The following is a 23875-nucleotide window of genomic DNA, read 5'->3' as shown; positions in this document are numbered from 1 at the left end:
TGCTATGCGTGAGAAAGCGTGGATGATAAACTGATAATTTTATATTTCGCGCGGTGGCAACATTTACCATTGGTTGTTTCTAGATCTTTCCCTATATCTTATTCGTTAGTTTTATCACAACAGGATTTTAAATATTAAGTGAAAGCAATAAAAATGAGATAAAAAACAATGCAGCAGGCGATCAATGAATTGTTGCTGGCTGTGAGGATTCTTAGAATCATCTTCCAAATTTTAACCTTATGCTGTTCTGTAGTGCGAAAAGGGAGACGTTTGCTTTCTTAATGATACTTCGTTTCTAAATAAAATATGTAAAATATCTACCAGTGTTTTTATTATTATTTGTACATATCAGTATAGTCTTCACTTTTTTAAATCTGCCATATAAAATGAAAAAATAGATCTAATGAAAATAAACTTGCCATAAGCAGCTATTATAAGATAATAATAATAAAATTACGATAAATATGAAGAAAACGAGAAAGCCTATCGTTGAAAAGCGAGTAATCCTTTACGCTATTAAATAAGGTAAACTGTTACAAAACGAAATTACATATTCATCAGTACCATGAATATTATCATGTAAGGCAGTTAAAGTATACAAGATAACTATTTACAAGAAACGCATTATAGAGAACTATGCAAAACCAATTTCACTATTAAAATAGAAAGAAACCGATGATATTACACATAACTCTACAAATTAATTTCTTTTGCATCTTTTACTTGCATATTGTTTCGCATAAATATTTTGAGTGAAAACATTCTGGCATTTGTTTCTACATTGTACAGAAACAAGATATGAATTCATTTATAACAACAAGCTGCCATCATAGCTCTGAAGTTTTTAAAATCTCTGAAATAATCTTTCTTTTATGGAAGCTTTTGATTGTCTTACCCATCGTAATGAATGATGGATACCTAGGAAGTTTTCAGATCCTTAACTGGTTTAACTTTACTTTACCCGTCATCTTTCTTCAGGTAATCGTATTTGGTACAGAACAGAAATTCGTAGTTTGGTATTGAGTGAAATACAAACTTCTTACGACATTTTATCGTCATTCCTGTCATATTAATATCGATTGTTTATAATGCAAAATGCTATTTTTATTGTCACATTGAAATTTAGGTACCTCTTTGCATATTACGTTCAAAGACTAAATTCAAACTGAACTCATATCAAGATGATTTGAAAACGTATGCATTTTCACTGAAAAATATTACACAACTGAATATGTTTTGAATGAGTGATGATAGAAGAATTGTTCGAGTTTTGCTTGTGAATCAGATAAGAGTCTCTCAGAGAGAGACAAATATGGTCCCTCGAAATGTGTCAATAAAAATTTCAGGAAACATACGTATTTAACGTAGGCCTTCCTTTTGGCATGCCGTTTCTTAATTGAGTGAAAACTTTACTCCTTTTCTTTTAATGTTCCATCAAACACTTAGTTTGCCATGAAAACATTAATTATATAAATCATTATTTAAATCAATTTCATCACAGGAAAATGAGCTGTCGGACGACGAACTGAGTAATTTATAAAAATTTAATTTCATCAGATAAATATTTTGAACTTTACCGTATCTAAAAACATAAATATTAAATACATAGTTTTTGCTGACGTATTTCTGATAAAAAATTACTTTATAAAATTTTATATTCTAATACGTAGCAGGCGTGATGCTCTAATAATATTAGTTTAGTTTAGTTTAGTTTAGTGACGGAGGACGTGGGCACCACCCCTTTACCATTATGGTTAATTGGTTTAGCGCCACGTCCACCCTTATCTAAAGCCGACTTATGTTAGGGCCACATGAAATCCACTCATAAAGCACATTGATTAGTGTTACAAAACATAGATATTAAAAATGGTTACATCTGTGTGAACAAAGTACTTATGAACAAAACTTTAGCAAGTGACACATAAGATTACAATCCTAGCAAGTAATTTTAGCAAGTTACATATACAGTTTACAATTCAATACATAAAGAAGATATATCATACATAATGATTATATTATACTGTTGTGGTTGATAAGTGACGGCATTGTCAACATGAATTTATTAATGCAAAATTCAACATTTAAACTCAATATACAAAAACCAAAGAACATACAAATGCTTATATTTCATACACTGCCAACTCAAATTTATAGTGGAGAAGCATAAAAATGCTTAGATCTCACATAAGTCTCTAATTATTCTGAATGTCATTATTAACTTTTATATTACAACTTATTAAAGACACAGTAATAATATTAGTGTAAAACGTGTAATGAAGTTTCATAATATTAGTGTAATGGAGACAGAAACCTTTTGTTTTCACTTGACTAATACAGTGTTGATGGCGATATGTATCATCATCCCTAACATACAGACTGAAAAATTAGATACAACTAAATTTGAAATATGGTGTTTCAAAGTGAAATGATTTTAATTCAATCCGATCATTAAAAAGTCGCGAGTGGGCAGTTAATGCAGCTAGAAACTTGAAAAATGTTCCCAAAATGAACAGAAAGCTTTAGAAATTATTGTTTTTAGAGAGAAATTAGCTGAGGTAGTGCACATAAAAAGTGTAAAACTTCGTATTAACCGTGGATTAAATTACACAAACAATGCAAGATTACTTAATTAAATTTTTCAGAATTGTAGATAAATTTGCAGAAATAGGATCTGAAATTCCAGAGAAGTTTCTAACTATTTTGCTGTTATGTAGCATAACCAAATAACTCGAAAATCTCAGAATGGCGATCGAGTTTTGTTATAAATTTCCCGACATAAAACGCACTAAATTTCAATTACTAGAAGCATCTAAAAGTCGCCAATTTAAAGCGCAGGGAATTATCAAGTTCAGGATGTTTTAGTTGCTAAATACCATCGGAACGCAAAAGTTATGACCAAGAATGTGAAAATCTTTAAGTGCTATAATTGCAAGAGAAAAGGGGCATAAGCGTCAGACTGTAGAAAAGATAGTAGCAAAAAATCGTAATTAAGAATCCAGTAAACATATTTGTTCGCTCAGAATTGTGAATGTAACTCTGGAACTAAGAACACATAATTGGTACATTGATTCTGGAGCAACCGTACACACGTGCAAATGACGGAAGTAAATTGACATTTATAACTGAAACAGAAAATAAAATTCTGTTAACAAAATAATAGAAAAGAGGAAAGCAATTTAAGGAAAGAAAAGTTTAAAGTTTATGTAGTCTCAATTGAACTTCACAATACATAATACTTAGTGATTATTATAATTCTGCTGCCAAAAATGAGCTTAGTTTCAATTAATCTAGTGAAAGTAAAGGCACTGTTTAATTTAGAAATATCCATGCACGGGTTAAAGGTGCAAATCTTAAAAACAGTAAACTGAAACTCTGGGAAGAAAGGTGTGGTATTTTAAATTTAGAAGACTTAAAATCATTCGTTAAAATTATAGAAGTCATCGTTCGAAAACGATGACACACGGTCTAAAAATTCTAAAATGCAATTATGGGACTTTATTTGTGAAACTTATACAAAATTAAAACAGACTCGTTTACCATTCCCAAAAGTAGCACATCCAGTAAATTGTTAGATACTTTAACTTGTACACACCGATAACTGTGTACACACCGAAAATTCAAAAACCATGAATTCAACTAATTTTTAGAAAAGGAGGATATTAAACGTCAATTTCTGAGTCGAGTATAGACCGCAATAAAAAGTTGTAGAATGTGTCAATCGTCTGAATAGCCAGGAAATGAAATGGCCAGATGTCTGCTGTTAAAATTAAAATTACCGCAAGGCTTTTACGTATTTATTTATTACGTGCTTGGTCATTTGGCACCGCGCGGAGAGGAAGGGATGCCTCGTAGAGGATGTTTTAAGGGAAACTGGAATAACTGTTTTAACATGGAAATATTGGAACGTGGGAATTCCAATGTTTTAACGTCGAAATTTTTAATCCACGTTATGTATGGGAAAAAACACGAATACGCGCATGGAGCCAGTCGGCTCGCCCGGAAAGTAGAAGCATCGCCTTTATTGCTCGGCCTCAGCGGTTGTATCATTCGACCGCTGGTGTCCACCCCAAGAGTTATAGACAGAAATGTTAGTAGCATCCGCTTACGCACGTAATCAATGTCCTACAAAAGGCAAATCAAATATCTTGGTCAAACTGATGGATCTTGGTCAATCTTGGTCTAAAATAAAATTTACTGTATTGTAGCTCAGTACCATAAGAAGAAACGTTTTTGCATTAATCAATCCCATTAGAAAATAAAAGTCCCTCAATTGTGAAAAACCATATTCTTTCTGGATACTCTGAGGAAGCGGAAACACATTGTCTGCAGAAACTTGTAAAATAACACAAAGTCGTCATATTCAGTTTTTGGGACTGTCAGAAACTTAAAATGCATCGGCAAATTTAACAGCTAACGAAAAGAACTTTATCGAGTTTGTTTTCCCACAAAAAATTTCGGAAGCCAACAAGAATTTCAATGTACCAAATGAAGAAAGAGCAGATGTTGAAGAAAACGAAATTAAAGATCCCATTTTTGAAAGATGATTAAGAAGACCCACATTTATGAAAACTGAAATCTAAAAACATTTCTGAACTGAATTTTTGCGTGTCTAGAAACTGTAGAAGATTTATTTAGGCCAGACGAAGTAAAATGGAAAAATGCTTTGCAAGACGAATATAATTCCCTAATGAGAAACAAGAATTAACAGACTAAAGACAGAATTAACAGACTTGCCAGATAACAGAAAAGTTGTTGGCTGCAAATGGACATTCCAAATAAAGCGAAAGGCGGATAGCACTGTCGATCGGTACAAAGCCAGACTCATTACCAAAGGATGCCTGCAAAAGTATGGTATAGACTACACAGAAATATTTTAACTAGTAAGTTAATTATAATTTTACAGGCACATTGCTCACATTTGCCACCGAATGTGATCAAAAGATACATCAAATTGATGTTCCAACAACTTATTTGCAAGGAAAAATTGATGAAGAGATTTTCGTATCCCAACCAGAAGGTTTGAAAACATACAAATGCAAAGTTTACAAGCTCAAAAACTCTGGAAGTAACACAACACGAAATTTTACTTAAATCCAAAATTCTAACATTTGACAATTTTATTTATGTTGAGAAAAGAACAGATGACTGTATGATAGTTATTTATGAAGATAAAAAGCGAATCATCCATGACAAAGATCAAGAAAACACTCACTGAAAACTTTGAAATTAGGGACTTATGTAAGATAAAACAGTGTTTAGTCATTAACATTGAACAAGGTGAATATATATCAATCAGCTAAATTCAGTACATAAAATAACTTTTAGCTAATTACGGTATGCAAGTAAGCCTGTATGAACACCGTTAGAGCCTAACATTAAATTATGCGAATCCTCAAATGTAGCAAAGAAAATGAAGACGTAGGTAAAAAGAAGAATCTTTTTTGGGGGGTTATTTGATTACGGCAAATCATGCTGGGGATCTCAGTTTAGGATATAAAAATATGCCTTCATAAAGGACTTTCTGAGGGAAACTGGTTTGTAAATCCATTATATAGGGAAAATCATGGCCCATGCAGCCAGCCCGTTCGCTTAAATCGAGCCCAGTTAGAATTACAAGTATTCAGCGACTTTATTGCTCGACTGCTAGTGGGATCACAAGTATCTGTTCTTAATTAGTTTCCTAATTTACTTAGAATCTAAATCCATGGTAAAGATGAAAATAACTTATTTCGGAAAAACAAATGCATGTCTTAAATGTTAAGAAGACGTAGATTGCGCGGAAAGTACTCTCCATATACAAACGTTTAGTGGTTATGATTTTATTTTAGCTGGATGTACGATTTCTTGAGAATCCCATAAGCAAATAATTATAGCGCTGTCAAGCGCTGAAGTATAATAAATAGCGTTAACCGAAATTTAAAAACAAGCGATGCACTTGCGTTTGCTATTGAGAGGACTCGATTTTTATATCTGTCACTTAAGAAGCCAACTATGCTGTATGATGACAAAGTGTACAGAATTTAGTGAAAATTTGAGTTCAGATTTCTGGAGCGAAACAGATCTAAGCGCATTTTCACTACGTTACAGAGTTACATGACAAAAAGGAAATTGACGTTAAGTATGTGTCTGCAGAAAAAATATCCATTGATATTTTAACAAAGAATCTAGCAGAGACGAGAACGGAAATCGTATGAATCTACTAGGTCTTGAAGTTTTAACTCATGAATGTATTTCTTCCATTTTCAGCTCTACGAGAGAACGTTTCGGGAAATTTACATCACTCCTTCCGTCCGCGCAAAGCTAAAAAGGATGGAATATGCCTATATTTAATGCCTAGTAGAAGCCCCAACTACGTATGATTCTGATGTGGCTATCCGTGAAGTTATCATAGTGATCCTAGCTGTGGTTCTGTCCATTTTGAAAGAGGTGTTTCTTTACACGACGTGCTACGGTGGATTTAGCTTCCGAAGACAGAAACGGCAATAGGAGTACTTTGAGAGCGCGAGACTCTCCAACCCGGGTCGTATTTGCTATGAAACAACGTATCGACTTGTTATCAGGTACTTAACGGCGGATATAATGCCAATTCAGACCTGAAATAAAGCAAAAGTTTTAACTATCAAAACATCATTTATCTTGCTTTTTTCATGTCATGGTTTAGCATGCAATGTTCATCTATTCTGTTAAGGTTAAAGAAAGACCAATTAAAATCGTCAGTTACTCACTTAAGAAGCGGTATTTTTCTTTCGTGTGCAAAAACCGTACTACGTAATTACTACACTTGACAAACCACAAACAGTTGTTAAACTGCCAATAAAAAAATTTGTGAATTTTGTTTTTCGGTTACATAGCACATTTTAAAAATTAAACATGACTTGAACAAATAGTCACAGATTCTTGTTAGTGGTCCCGGTTTGGGAAATAAGTGAAATGCTGTAGGCGTTTTGATTATGGGAACCTTAGTCATATGCCATACTGGATCACTGATTCTGCAAAATGCCGTAAAATGAAACCCTGAGAAAAATAGTTAAAATTATGCAGTTTAAAATCTCAGTTAACACTTGGAAAATCTTCAATTATAGTACCATTACTGGTAATTATAGTAACATTATTGGTAATTATAGTACCATTATAGTACCATTCACTGGTAATTATACCAGAGAATTTTGTTAACTATATAATTTCGAATTTTAGCATCTTGGTTGAACATAATTTTGAAATTATATTTCTAAATTAATACTTCTATGATATAAAATATACTTTTTAGAAATTTACATTTGGAACCTTTACAAGCAGTACCTTTAGGAGTATTTTCTAGACCGATCATGAAAACATTTAAAGATGCTTTAGTTGTATGATTTTTAGCCCAAAGGGGAACTAACCCTAGAAGGGCTAGTAGTCTCGAAATGGTCACTAGGTCACTTGCGTCAGTATCATTTTGTATTATATTTAAAGAATAAATAATAAATGAAATAATGAAGAATCTGTATGAATATATGTATGTTTCTCCTATCGTAGAAAAAAAAAGCGGTACGTAGAGCCATCAAATTTTGAATAATGTAGCCCTCCACTGGAATATGGACACCAGCGAGTAGTGGCAAAACTGAATGGAATAAAATATTTTTATCTTCAGCGCGTGAAGCTATTTATCGGGAATTCTAAACATATGCAGTTTTTAAATATTTCAAGGGGCGTTAGCCCAAGCGCTCTCGAAATATGTATGTGTGTGTAAATAAAAGAATACCCTTTTTGGTATAATGTAAAATCTGAAAGCTTTTAGCTTTTTTTTTTTTTTTTATTGGTTTTGATAATAAGAAACACTTTTATCACTGAAAGTTTTTCTTGCGGGAACGTAAGAAAGTTTAAGGGTTCCCTGTAGATTTATTAAAAGCTATCACGTGGCTGTCATAGTCATGGTGTTTATTTCGGTCTATTTATTAAAAAGGGTTTACGAGTTAACGACGAGCATTCAAAAAATATCAACCATGCGATCTTTCTAAATCACTTATGTATTTATTAACGAATATTAGAAAGTCCTCTACGAAGGAATCCCTCCCTTTAGGCAGATAGCCCTCGTGTGCTTTGCCATAACTGAATAACCCATAACCATAACCCATTATTAACGAATATTAATTAATCTATCCTTATACGCTAACCATTAATAACTTATTATTTATATTAATAATGATTTGATTAATCCATAGTTTTAAGGTGGGATTTTGTAAAGTAATAAAAAAATAATAAGTTTCTAGTATGGCAGAATTACGCTTTTGAATCATTAGTTTCTTCACATTGCTTGAGGTTATTTTGTTATGTTTTTAATGTACCAAAAATAGTTACAACTATATCAAATTGAATTTAATGCATGAAAAAGAAAATTAAATAACTGGTACTAAAATGACATTAGCTGCATCATTCATTTAAAAGAAAAATGTCTCGTTGAAGGAAAATTGCAGACGTTCGTGAAAGAAACTCTTAATATATTAGAAAGAACAAAAAAATAAGCTAAGTTAAAAACGTAAAGAAGAGAAACTTTTAACCAAGCAGATGATAATGATGGAACAACATGTTTTTTATGTTAGAAAATTATATATTTTAATTTCATAAGGCTTTTATTAACAATTTAAATGCATTATGGAAAAAACTGGCACTTATATGCTAATCAAAAGTTGATACAGAAAAATGAAACGTATTTCCAGTTCTTTTCTTTTTTCTCCTCTATCAGTAATACGGAATTCCTGGTTTTAATCTCACATTCTTTTAAATATTTTTTTAAAGTTTTCATAACAACATTTTCGTGACTTTTAAATGTGTTGCGTTTTCTGCAAATGATACACGATTATACTTATTTTATGTTTTGTTCTCAACGAGGATTCAAAATTGTCATTCTGCAAATGGACGGTTAATTTCCACAGATTAATTTAGGGAATATAAGGCAATGATTCGGTTTAAGAATTAGGTTTTTTTACCAGCTCTCGAGAACTATTACTAATAAAAGTTTATTTTTACATTCTTATAGTGTAATATTTTTGTTACGCCCATAAATGTGAGCTGAAAATTTCATGAAATACGAAGCCTTGTAAAGACTTTATAATAAAGGAAAGAAAAGCTTTGAGTTTGGATTCTGTCAGTAAAGTAGGAAAATTTTACTTTTTGACAGATCGTTGTTTTATTTCTGTAACACGAATGATAAATTTAAATCACGAAAATTTTCAATTTTAATTTTATTCACTGCATTATCATTTTTTACACGAAATCATTTAGGCATTTCTAATTATTATGTATTTTCTTATGATTCCATATACCCTTATAGGAAGAGTTAAAAGAAGAGAAAACATAAAATACATTTTGAAGGAAAATATTATTATATTTATGACTTCTATTCTGTTAAATATGTCAAAAGCTAAATTATCACCTAATGTATCTATCCAATAGCTACGATTTTAATAAGGGTTCGTGTTCTAACCAGTTAATTGTGGGTCGAATTATCACACAATTCTCACTTGTGTTGTGAGTGAGTGAGCGAGTGCACCATCATGATAGCTTCCGACCACGGACATGAACCAACTGACATATATGATCACAGCGGGTAAAACTCCAAAATTTCAATGTTGAACATTATATACTAAAAGTCGTTTCTATGTTTTATGAAGTCTTTCTTGTCCAAAATTAGTTCATACCAATAATCGTATTGAGTAACTGAAACAATCGCTCAGATTCATACTTCTTGCTGAATGGAAACAAGCCTTACTATTCCGTGATAAACTTATTAGTAGTACGAGGATTATTTAGCTTAATAATTGCAGACACCAACAGTTATCCTGATTATCTGCCTTAAATTCTGATCACTTCAAATATAATATTACTCACCGGATTCTTGAGATTTTGTCTATTTCACCAAGGACTACTCTGCTTTTGAGTGTGTTAGACGAGCATATTGTCCAGGCACAGTCCGCTGGTTTCTTTAAGTGCAAGGTTCTTGTATGAACACAATGAATGTAATAACGGTCCGTGTCGCCTTCCTCACCGCATTCGCGAAAAGGAGTATCCCGAAGTCTAAATCTATTGAGATACGTATATTGGGAAAGGCTCATGACCTGTCAAGAATCGTGTTAGGTTAGCACGGTGGGACTTGATTTACCTGTTAACTTTTGGCAGTATGTCTTTCGTCCTCCGTCTACTTCTGACCATCTACTTTGCCAATTTGGTAGTAAACTTGTCAATATTGTTCGTTTAATGTTAGACGAAAGACGTTTAATTGGTCGTTCTAGTAAATCCGTGCCATTAGCTGCATGCTTGGCCAGAACGTCAACGGCTCCATTGTCTCGAAACCCTGTATGAGCAGGAACCATTTTGAAGTGGATCTGTATGAGATAGGCATTGCCAGAAGCTGTTTCGAATTACGTATACCAAGGGACGCCAGTTGTTTTGACCTACGAGAGCCGCCAGTCTTGATGCCCCACCGTTGAGTACGGAGAATTTCTGCTGCTGGCATGTGCTAGTATACCTCATTGCAGAGCTGATAGCTAGGAGCTCTGCTTGGTATACCGAGTGGCTCAAACCTACTTTTCTCTTTCATTCAAATGTTGCAATATCATTTTCCAGTCCATAGAAGGCACTGCTCGTGCCATTCTCCGGTTTGGGAGCCATCTATAAAAAGATTATTATTGTTGCTTAGAACTGGTTCGTCGTTTATGTTGATACCAACGGAGTGATCAAAAGCAGCTGGATGAAAGTTATTGCAGACATTTTGCTCCTCATATTCCAAGTATTGATAAGACCCCAGAGTATTGACGTTTGAACCAGCCTGGTTACCCTTACGACAGCTGCCTATCTTTCAACTATCAGATCTAGGAGAGAAATTCCTGCCAGTTGTTGTAGGGATAGTGTTGACGAGCTACCTTTCATATTTAAAGTAGCTGCTGTCTGTGAATAGAAGGCAGGTATCTTCTCATGTTAGAAGTAAATTCACCACCCCAGATTTGCCGCTTCGTATGTGATTACTCTTTCTGTAATAGTTCTATCCAAATTTTTAGTAGCTTAGACGAGATACTCCATTTATGTGAAGTCATGCGTCTCATGTTATTGCTTAGGATGCTAATTCGAGTCTTAAGATTCCTGACATGTGGCATCCAAGAAAGTCTGCTGTCCAGTAATAGCCAAAGGTATATCCATTGGGGTAAATATTTTACCAGTATCCCATGGAGTTTAACACTCGAGTTTCGTCTAAGCTAGCTGCTTCATCCAATGAGTAAAGGTTTAGGTTTCAATGCTGAAATCTGAAGCTTATGTGTTCTGCCCATTGGGAGAATAAATCGAGACAGTACAGAGATCTCATTTCGAGGTTGCTACTTCCTGCCACAACTAGTTTAAAATCGTCCGCCTAGGTTATAATTCAAGCATATTCTACGCTCTCGAACTGATGAAATGCCGAGTTTTCCACTATATTCCACAGTGTTGGTCCTAGGCATGACCCCTGTGGGCACCTATGACCCCTATGAGCAGGAACATTATCGAGACATTTTTGACATAAATGCAACTGTCTGAAGTTACTTATACAGTTAGATCTTGAAGGTACGAGCGAAGGATGGTAATAATGGCTGTGGAACAAGCCATATTGTGCAGCAGAAGTATTACGTTTGGCCATCAAAGAGGCTCAATCTGATAAAAAAATTGCTGACTATTGTTGGGTGTTAACGGTTTCTTGTTTTATTTCCCAAACAGTCAGGCAAACGAAAACGAAACCGTAATGCTTTATTGCAGTTTACTGCCAATAAACAAGGAGAGAATTAAAATTCCATAAGATCTAAAGAAGTTATTAGAATCATTCATAAAATCAGTAAATTTTCATAGTTCAAAACTACGGTCCCAAAAATGAGATCTAAAACTTGTTCCAAAAATTCAGGTTATTTGCTGTCGCGAATTCACAGTTCCAAATTTCAAAAGCCACGATTAAATTGTTAAACCTTTCTGTGAGAACTTGACTCTAAATCTTGACTCTAAACTTGACTCCTGACCGGAAAGTAAAGAGATTTACTCTATCTATTGTTTTCTAAACCCCTTCAGAAAGTGTATATGCCTTCCATACTGTTCTTCCGGATTATTTTAATTGTCTCTAAATTAGTGATTTACGTATTTTCACAGAGGCAACAGAACGTTTCAACAAAGACTGGCAGATTTTAATAACACATACGTAATCCTCTCCAAACTGATTACTGACCAATGATGTTGTTTTTAGTTTAATCCTTATCTGCCACTGTTTTTGTAATTGATTCCGCAACTGATTCTGGAATACATCAACGCTATTAGGATCATTTAAACGAAAAGAATCTTCACTCAGTTGTATCTGTTCAGTATCACAATGTTAGTATACGTCTCCAGACACTTACTCGATACACTTTCATGGGGTTGCAGCTCATTGCTCTTAGCTTTCTCTTGGATTACCTCTTGGTTTGTCAAAACTATCTCGTTATACCTCTTGGCTTGCCAAAATTCTCTTGTATTATTTCTTGACTTACCTAAACTCTCTTGGATTACCGAATATTATACATTCTAAATCCTTTATTGTAATGATTTTCTTGGATGCTGGCATTTTGTTTTCCACAGTTCTCTGAACTATCACTGATGGTGACTGACTGAACTAAAGAACCGACGCGAAACTCATTTAGTCAGCCAGTCTAAGATCAACATCGGCCGAACACGTTAGAGGAATATCGAAGACATACGATGCTATCCGAAGTAAAAACACTCATGAGACACTTACCGCGGCTCTATGCAATGTTTGATAAATATAGACACAATTTATAAAAGTTTGTAGCCAAAATTTGGAAATATTGCTAGTATTACAGAAACTGTATATTTTAAGTTTTTTTGTGTCAGCAAAACATAATTTTAAATTACAAGCTTTATTTTATTTCGTATGTGTGTGTGTTCCTTATGCACTGAACTTTACATTATATCTTTATTTGATTAGTAATTAATTGCTGAACGTAGGCTTGTAATTATGTAGGCCCTGTTTTCAGCATACGCGACATAGTCAGCCGACTTGCTCTACGGGTAGAGAAGATAGTTCCCGTGAAAGGACTGTGAAATAATGTACTCTAACATTACAAATTAGTCACGTAAGATGATTTTTGAATATCCTCATGTGAAATCTTAAAACCAAATTACGTTTAAAAGATGTGGAATGACCTTGTATTGTTGCAGGAGTTTAAAGTGCAATGGCCAACGCATAAAATTTGGAAGAACCATTAGTTATTGAGCTTGTAGGGTTTATATTTATTTTAACTAACATTTATTTTAATTTTAAACTATCTTTCCTGTCAAGCCTTACTTTCCCCTGGAATTGCCAATGCCAGAGTATGTAAATTTTAGTAGAACGCGCAAGGATTCAAATTATCAGCGGAAGTATTCTGAGTTAAATAGAAAGGAAACGAGTTCGAAGTGTGCTTTCTTACTTCACGAGCGCGGAGGTAGTTAGTCAGAAATTGAAGAACCACGCGTTTCGGCCTGTGTGCTTGCCTCGGCAAATTGTTAATCTTTCAACGTAATATTCAGAGTTGCTGAATTATCAGCGGTATTGTAGAACGCGGTGAGGTTAGTTACGTTTAGAAAGCCTCGTAGTTAGTCTCTTGTTATTATTTCTTTTCAGGTTCTTATTTTTATTTTACCGCCGGGTCGGCGTAGTTTGTGAGCGTCAAGAGCACGCAATTGTAATTTCTAAAGTTGAATAAAAAGGGATTTAAACCCTTCTCAAGACTTTGGTCTATTTCCAGTTCTCAGCAGTCACCACTTTGTTGCGTGCAGGTTGGAAGCGCGCAACTTTACAAGCCTCTATTTAAAATCTTCACAATTTTACGCAAGACATGAACGTTCGATCCTAAATTCTTATCCATCAAACATTTTGTTCAATGAAGAAATGATCTGAACAGCTCAATATGATGAGCATACACTGATCACTTCTCGGTGATACTGAGGGAAAAGAGAGAATAGATGATAAATATAAAACCGTAAAAATTTGCATTTAATGTAAACGACAGCTGAAATTGTAGTAAGAATATGTCAGTTTGTCAGTCACCAAAAAAAGATCATATGCTTATTCAGTTTACAGGATTTCATTTCCGGAGTAGCCACAGACATCAAAAGGAGTTAATCTCTATGCTCATTTAATCTCGTACTTACAAAATACATATCCTAATGTATTGGTCATCCTACGATGATCAATACTTAATAATAATAATATTTTGATAGCTCCAAGTATCAGTATATTTAGCATACAGGAAGTGTGTTAAGATTAAACTGATAAAATTTGTTTGGCGTCAAAACTTTGTGAATCTTCTTACATTGCCGTCTGTAAGAATGATATTGTTCAATGATTGCATTATAACATTATAGACTCCTATGCCTCATGAACGAAACGCAAATTTATAATATGTTCATTTATAATAGTTTCAAAATCTTAATATTGTACGGAGAGTGTTTACGTTTTCGTTAAATTTCCAGGGGTATTGATTTCCATTCCTTTTCCTCTGCTTTCCAGAGTCCCTCAATCGCGGTGGGTTGGCTCTTAGAATGAGCTCTTTTCAAGAGACCAAAGGCACAACAGTTCGCAGGTTAAACACTATTGGGCTTTGCAGAAATACACTGAAATGAGATATATGCAATACCTGTAGCAGCTTTCATTTTGTTGATAAATGCAGTGGTACTTTTCGAAGTATGACTTGTTGCTTCGTCTTGATAAAATTTCATTCTTTGAAAGTCATTGCAATAAAGAAATGTAATTTTTTTCTGTAAATGTTGAACTCAAGACATTCTCTTAATAATATGTTGATTTTTAACGTGACTCCCCGTTCTTCTTATTTTAAATTTTGTAATGCGAGAGAAACCTGTGACGGTTATAAACCCTTTATTCAAACTTTCTTTGCATTGCGGAACCGAGTCTATATAATTTTCTTTTTTTGTTTTCGATAATAAGCAGACTTTTGTTTTTCAATCCTTTAGTTAAAGCTATACTTCATCAAGGGCCATAATGTATTTACATTTATCTCTCTCTAAATACTTTTCATACAGGGTTCTAGAAATTGTTCTGCGTTCAGCACATGCCTTGGCAGAAGCCAGTGAACATTATGTTTTTTAGCTTTATTTAATTTCAAATCTTTGTTTATCATTTTATTTATTGCTACTACAGATGTATTTAAATACTCTGCAATTGATTTCTGCATCGCTGAATTTTTAGTTGTTACTGCCGATTTGACTTTTACATTAGAAACAGTACGTGTATTAAGTCATATACTTTAACTTTTTCGCGTATTTATTAGGATTCTTCTTTCCATGTAGAAATGATGATTGACAGCTTTTCCCTCTTAGATTAATAAGGCTGCTTATTTTGCATTTAGAAATGTTAATACTATGCATTTCACAAAGTTTATGAATTATAAAATAGAACTACTTTAGATTCTGCAAAAAACATATCCTTCACTCTGAAGCTTATTTACATGTGACATTCGAAAGAGAAATAAATTAAAATATAGTAGGAGATATTTCTCATTTCAAATAATAATCTGTTGACAGAAATGTTTATTCCAAAACATTTGCTTTTTAAAATTTTTTATTGGAATTGTTCTAAAAATGCTTGACGTCCTCTGTACTTTTAGCTAACGTAATAAAAGTATATTATGGTTTAACTAATAAATATGTTTAATTTTTATTTCATGCCAAATATACTGATTTCATAGAGCACCGAAAACTAGAACTGTTAGAAGGGATGCATAAGTGAATGAGGGGAGCCATTGTTACGGACTGTTGACATCTTGTGCTAGGAACTACATGTTGCGTAATTTATGATTACAAAACGGAGCTGTTCAATCTTATATATTACTGTTCCCTCATTACTATGAGATAACTTGTTTCACTTACATCATTGCAATACCAATATGAGTTAATAGAGGAATAATTTCAGTTAGTTATATAGCTATAAACCATATTCACTCAGTTTCGTTTAAAATATAACATTTAGATCTATAACTTATATCTCCTGTAAATAATTTTCAGTATATCAAGTTCGAATATATCAGGCTACACTGTAAAAAAAAAGTTCGCTCTTTACAGGCAAAAGTTTTGTAAAGTTACAGAAATCAAAAAGTTACAGAAGAATTTCCTGTAATGGTAACAGGTTGAAAGCAAACTGTAGCGGTAACAGCAGATTTGCTTGTAAGATTACAGATAATGTTTCAGTAGCCGCGCGGAAGAATCACGTGACTGACTGGAAATTAGCCAATCAGGAGAAAAGTGTTTGAAAGCTAGTTGCAGAAAAAAACATGGCTGAATGCATGTTGGTTGTATAGCGCAGGTAAGTAAGAAAATGTTTACAATTACTACTTGAAATATTTTTTGTTCATTTTATGCAGATTATTCTCATGCACTTTGCACTGTTATATGTAGTGAGTAAGTATTTAAACGTTTAAGCATTGCGATTAATTAATATCAGTGTTCGTAATGTCTAATGAGTTGAAAGAGTGCAAAATATTTATTCCAAATGCAGATCTAATAGTAGTATTTTGGCATTGTGCATCCGATAAATTACGCCTTCAACTGCCCTTATTATTATTTAAAACTAATTATTCCAAAATTTAATCACTGTTTGTGGTATATAATTGAAATGGTAATGTGGTTGTTGAAAACAAAACTAATCATTTTAGCGTTCTTTTCCAATCGTCTGACCAAAGAACGTTTGACATCTTTTTCCCGGCAGGCCTTGCGAGAAACGTTTATATAAACATTTAGAATTCTGAATGTAATGTATATATTTTTTTGCTTACTAGGTTTAGTTTATTCTTTTTCTAGGATTATCTAATTAGTTATACTTGGTTTATAATTCAGTCTAATATGTTTATGTACGAGTGTGTTATGAAGTAAAATTACAAAAACTTGAACAACGCGGTCGAGAATCTCGTTTATTCCTTTAGTGTAATAATATTTTTTTCAGTGGTATTAATTTCTTACGAAAATATTATAATTCCAAAATGAAGTAATTATATTGATTAAAAATATGCCGTATCATACTTTTCGTAATGTTTTGTTTTACTAAGTAGATGCAACTTAATTATTCCATATATTTTAATATACCAATATCAACAGGGGAAAAATGGAAATGACCTAAAATATTTTTCTAACAATTCGTTAAACTAATTATAAAACAAAACTAAAATTTTGTGCATTATTTCCAAAAATATCATTTCATTAATATTTTATAAATGACAACATATATTATATTGTATATATAACTACCATTGCATACTTATAAGTTTTTAAACATTTAATGTAGAATTTATGTTGATTTTATTTTGCCCAGTTTTAATACAGTTTTGAAGTATGATAGTCTTGTTACTAGGATAGCATGAATCTGCTAATACAAGTTTAATACATTTCTTGACAAATGTTTCTCTTATTCATGTAATATGATATATAAATCATAAAATAAGTTTTCTTAAAAATAAATTATTATTGTTTATTGGAATTTAAAACAATTCTGTATCTGTATGTTGTATTAAAAATAAAATAATAATGAATTTTTAATGAAGCATTGATTTTAGCATTAACAATATATATATATATACACATGAATAAATGGAAATGCAAGCTACTTTTCCTTACAAAACCGCCTATGAATATATACTTTCCTTTAGGCTGATAGCCTTTGCATGCTTTGCCATATTCTATCAATCCAAATGATGCAAATATGCAGAAAATTTTACTTTCTTTGAAAGTTAATACCGGAAATAAAATTCAGTGCATTTGTTAACTACATTAGTTCTCTTATAGCTTGGCATTTAATTGCCCAATGATTTACTAGTCCAAACTAAGGCAGAATTCAGATATCGTTCAAATAAAAGAAAATTAATAAGGTCTGATTTTTAGACCTATATATGAAGATTTATTTTTTTTAAATATTATTTTAAGTCAACCAAATTAATTTCAAATTTAAGTAAGTATTCATGCCTTTCAGTAGCATTATTTTTTATATCTTAAATTAAATAACTGAATGCAATATTTCTTGTTAATAAAAGAAAAGCAATGTTATGAAAGACTAGCGAAGCAGATTTGCAAGTTCTAATTACGAAAGGTCCCATGATTTAAGGGGTCATTTTTAAAAATACTTAATTAAAAAAAATATTTAAAGTAAAACTTCCAAACTTCACACATGTGGAATATTAATTCTATATATTTTATCTCATTCTTATTTTATTAATTAATTTCATAGCATTTTGTGTGACACTAGTAGTAATTATTAATTAAATTTTATGCTGTTTCTGATCTATGTTTTGATTTTGTTATTAATTACGTTAGTTTACATAAGATTTAAAATTATGTAAGGTACAAAAACCTTCTGCATCTATTAATATATGAAGTGAATGAAATTATGCCAGTGAAATTTTTTAAAATCAAAAACAAATTTCTGTGGAAAATTAAAGTTATAAATTCTAAATGCAAACAAATGAGTGAATTTGAAAGTTATCAAATAAGCCAAAGTGTTGGTCATTTTTTCAGTTTTGCAGAAGAATTTTTATACTTTGCAGAATGGGAATATGATGTTTGGTTTTGTTAGTATTAATTATTACAACTGAATTATTGCAACACGTAATTTAGCTTAAAATTTATTTGAACTTAATTTTCTAATTTATTTTGATCATGTATATTTCATGTGTCATAAGTCTTTGAAATGAACTTAATTCAATTTATTTACACAATTTTTTTAAAGAAGAAAAAGTCACATTTGTTTTGCTTAGTTGCACACGAAGATACATGTCTATATATATAGAGAGAAAGAGGAGTTATGTTTACTTCCAGACTATTTTCCTCCTTTTATATTATAGTATGAAAATCAAGGGGGAAATTAAGCAATCAATTTAATTTTGAAGGATGTGATTACAATAAGATCATAACCAATCAAAAATATTCATGAATGAACTACTGGTAACTATCATAGTATTATTATTTAAAAGAAACCTACATTCCAATAAGAACGCTTAGTAACATAACCATTTAAGTTATCTAATAAAAGTAATTTTCATTCCTACTTCCCTATACATTGAATTTCACTCTTAGTATCGCCCACTGCTACTCCCTAGACCTCAAAGCATTTAATGCATCTGGAACTGCAATTTGTGTCTTTTTCTACAGCATGCAAGTTATCACCGTTTAGTTTGTACTGCCACGAGCAATGATCTTCAGAATTATCGTATTGCGTTGCATATTCCACCCCACCCAGCTTTAGAACCAGATTCGGAAAATTAAAAAAATATTTACATAATTTTCTCCCTTTTAATGCATTCAGAAAATGAATATTCCAAGATTTTAAAATGGATTTATCAACATAATGATTGTTTTCGTCATACTAACAAAGGCAAACTTTTGCACACTTAAGGCCCCCGTTGAATCTTTCTCTTCTAACTGTTGAATATTACGTCAGCCTAATACAAACAATGATCTATGATAGTGAAAGCAAATACCAACTGCCATTCACTGTGCAATTTTGCCATATCAGCTGAATGATCACCCTAGCAAGCATCGGACCACAACCTTCTCTAATTATTTATGTATGATCTGAGGCCTAAGGATTTGCAAGAACAACAATGAGAATGACAGAAGTTCAAATTATAAAGAAGAAATGAGATAACTTATTAGATGTTGCAATTGTGTGTATTCTTATTGAAATAGAGGTTTCTTTTAAATAAATAATATTGTGATAGTAGTAGTTTATCCATGATTACTTTTCATTTGTTATATTCCTACTGTGACTGTCCTTTGGAAATTAAATTATTCGTTTAATTTCTCCCTCTTAATTTTCGGAAGATAAAATTAGTAAAAATAAGTGGGAATATGGCATCAAGAGCATTAGATATCCCCATTTTCTTGAAGCTGTTCACTATTATTGTTTCATCAATGATAGGCAATGCATCCAAAATCCACTAGCAAATCAGTTAGTAAGATGAAAATGACCACTATGCGGACAAAACATTTAGGGTAACTTGTTTTGTGAGCGCCTTAAGGAAGACAAACATTACCTAAATCTTTAAAACATATTCAGAATCCTGTGCTAAAAGAAAGGTAGGGGGAAAATGTTGTCCGAGTCCCAGTGATTCCTTTGGACGAATATGTAATATTGTTTTAGAAATTTAAGGTAATAAATATAATATTTTTCGAATGCTAAAACAGTTCGAGAAATTTATTCAAGTTCTGAATTCTGAATATAAGTATACTGTATATTATATTTAATAACTATGGTGGCTTCATTTATGAAAATATTTGAATATTGGCTGTTTTTGTACAATGAACCTTCTCTAAGCTACGTGATTCCTGAAAATTTTGATCTTTAAATGATAGTGGGCATCCTAGCGAAGTTATGTTTACTAATTCGTTATTTTATGAGGGATGCTGATTAAATTTAAAAAGTGATTGACTGAGGTAGCTTGTCGTAATGAGACGGTTCACTGTAATCCAATTTTTTAAAGAATTTAAGCTGTTCTTAATTAATTAAGATATTATAAAGAAATATGATTAAAAGTGTTATATAAGCACATGTTTAAAACATCTATTAAAATAATTTTTATAAGCTTTTTAAGAGCATGATTATGATTTTAAAAGAAATGTTTTTTTCTTTATTTAGGAGACATGGTTTACAAAGAGGAGAAAAACCATTCATTTTTTCCAAGCAGTCGAAACGAGTTTTTATGAAATGTTTATTAAATTATGTTATTTTTTAATTAATTCTTTTTTTCAGGTTTTATGTAAAGTTTATGAATTAAGTAATAAATTATTTTTACTTCTGTATTTTAATTAGCATATTATTTGCTTCATAGTGTTTCACAATAAAATTATAAATTCAATAAACTTCTTAATTAACATGCTGTAATATAAAGAGAGCATAAAGTTTGTTTTCTGTTGTCACATGTTTATTTCACAATTTTGTATGCGAATCTCGAAATTTATAATATCTAGGAATACTTTTTTAGTATCACTTTCGAAATGGTAAATATTAAGCTTAGATTTATTACATATTATGTTTGTAAAAAATTATTGGTAAAAATAAATGCATTAAATTTTAAGCTAAACTGAAGTATTAATTTTAGAAATAAATTTCTTAAAGGCATAATTGTATTAAGAATTTTAAGGGAAACAAGGCTTTAAAAATTAAGGTCAGTTGGCAAAGTTTTATGCTTATTCAAAAAGCATGACATTAGGTTTTTAATGAAAGACTTCTATCTGTTAATGCAAAGGAAATTATTTGAAGGTAAGTAAAAAAGTTATGCATTATTTCAAACAATAGCAGACTGTTGACAAACAGAGTGCAGATAAGAATAAAAAAATTAGTTAGACGTTGTAATTCAAACGTATGAGCAAAATTTGAATTCCTTGTAGTAAGAAAATGAAGTTCATTGCTATGTTGAATTCTTTAATTTACGGAAAATGTCATTTTTTAGAAGGAGAGAATATATTTTTGAAATATGAAGAACAGCTGTTCTGAGTTCTTCATAGAAATATTTCACAAAATGTCTTTTACTGTAATAATATGATCATATCAACATGCAACACGTTTACTCATATAAGTTAAATCTAAAGCAACATATGTCTATTTTAGCTAAAATTACTAAAAAGAAAGTTCTAGAACATATCTTATTAACTGACACTAAAACATGCAAATAAAACATACTATTTTTTCAGCTATTTTACAGGGCAAATATAAGGAGTAGCATATCAATTTGAACTTTTAAATTAATCAAAATGATAATATGAAAGGCCTTTCAATAATATCAGACATAAGTTTCTCTTCATAAAACAAAAATACTCTGCAACAGACTAATGTTACTTTTTGAAAAAAGAACATTGCTGTTGAAAGCACATCTTTTAAATTAATGCTATTCTGAGGTCAAATTGACTAATTTAAAAAGCCAAACTATTATGCTTCACTTGCATATATCTGTATAATGATATACACATGAAGATATTGTTTTACTCAAAATATCTTGATTTCAATATATTTTATTATAATAAGCATCATTTTAGACAAAAAAAATCTACTACTTTTATAAACATATCCTTTAGTATTATCTATGAAAAATATATTCTACACACATAATTACTTAATGGGATATTAGAAGGAAATAATCTGAAACCTTTACAGATACAACCATTGGAATTTTACGTAAGAAAAGTATCTTCTACTCACATAATAACTTGCTATAATAATACAAGTAAATAACCTGTAACGGTTACAGATATATCTGTTGAGATTTTACATGAGAAAAACATGTTCTTTCTACATAATTATTTGCTGTAATATTACACGCAAATAATCTGTAACCATTACAGATATATCGTTTGGGATTTTACATGAGAAAAACATGTTCTTTTTACATAATTATTTGCTGTAATATTACACGCAAATAATCTGTAATTATTAAAGATATATTGTTTGGGAATTTACATGAGAAAAATATGTTCTACTTACATAACTATATGCTGTGATATTACAAGAAAAAGATCTGTAACCATTACAGGCAAAACTCTTGTAATGTTACAAAGAAAACACCTGTTTCTGTTACTCAAATAACCCATGGCATCCCAGTTTCCATGAGTTTTCTTAGTAACTTTACAGATTTTTTTTTTACAGTGTATTACATGCAAGCCTTTTTCTCCCTTGTAAAATATCTGCTACATATGAAGCCTCCTTACATTCAACCAGTACTATATTTTTTCATTTTCACAAAAAGTACCTTTTTATATTGCAGTACTGTCTCTAGTGTAAAGGCACCAGAGAGAACAGTAAGCAAACGAAAAAGAAAATATCATGAACAAAAACTTTGTTACTGAATAAAAAATATTTTCCTAGGTTTCATTTTTAATATTACTTTTTCCAGTGTTCTTCCAAGATAACAAATTCTATCCTATCTTGATCTTATAAACAAACATGAAATTCTCTTAAAAATTTCCATTTTTATTGCGAATTGAAGCCATTTTTTAGAGCAGCGTAAACATCTTTTCCTCCTTTCTTATTTCAGTTTTATATGGCACATTTCAATTTTATTTTCTCTTATCTTAAAAATTTAAAAGTTTCATTCTTATGTGTACGCATCCTTATGAGACAGAAAAGAAATAAATATTCTATTAACTTACCGAGTAAAGTATTCTACAAAAGTGCACGCGTTTCCAAATTAATAACGCACTGTACTTGAAAATGATGAAATTCAACAAGAAAGTTATTTTTCCTAGTTATCTCAATTTACTTTTCATCTTGATTCAATTCTTAAGCTTTACTTACTTAAATATTCCCAAAAATACCATTAAAAGTCTTTTGTATCATCATATTATGGAAAGGCGGAGGGAATTTCTCTGTTGCAGAGAAATCATGTAGGCTTCTTAGAACTATAAAGATTTTGCCATAGACAGGAAAAAAAAAACGAATTAGCTCAAATATAAAAATTGCTATTAAACACCATGTTTGAAAGTCTTTATGCGACATTTGTGTTTGCATTTCTTGTTCACAGACACTTCCAAATAAAAAAAAATGCTTTAATTAAGGAAAATAATCATGTTTAACATTTTTAAAGTTAAAAAATCAATTTTGTAAATCCTACGAAATTTAACATTTTATACAGTTCCCTCAATACCTATAATAAAAGTTTATACTCAGTTTGAAAAAATAAAACATAAAAAATGTACCGTACGACAGAAACCGATAAAGTGTTTAATTTGAAAATTTGGGTTATCTGACATCTTTTGGGAATTTCTTGAGGGATCTGTTAAGAAAAAATTTAAATACTTCAAGAGTGATTTTTTTCCTATCTGGCTGGCTGCGTAAATATTATTTAATTTTATA

The 23875-nt window shown here is 31.4% G+C and overlaps 1 long non-coding RNA gene across 1 annotated transcript; it reads left to right on the top strand.

Moving 5' to 3' along the window:
- The first annotated feature begins 16307 nt into the window (after positions 1-16307).
- LOC146999449 (uncharacterized) lies at positions 16308-20829 on the top strand. The gene is made up of 2 exons (XR_015039694.1): positions 16308-16792; positions 20666-20829. It is a non-coding gene; the product is annotated as an uncharacterized LOC146999449 (long non-coding RNA).
- The last annotated feature ends 3046 nt before the right edge of the window (positions 20830-23875 follow it).

Source organism: Stegodyphus dumicola, chromosome 1 (assembly GCF_044657685.1).
Source record: "Stegodyphus dumicola isolate Sdum_Otavi_A_Nest chromosome 1, ASM4465768v1".
In the NCBI taxonomy this organism is placed as follows: domain Eukaryota; kingdom Metazoa; phylum Arthropoda; class Arachnida; order Araneae; family Eresidae; genus Stegodyphus; species Stegodyphus dumicola.
This window is presented reverse-complemented; position numbering and strand designations above follow the sequence as displayed.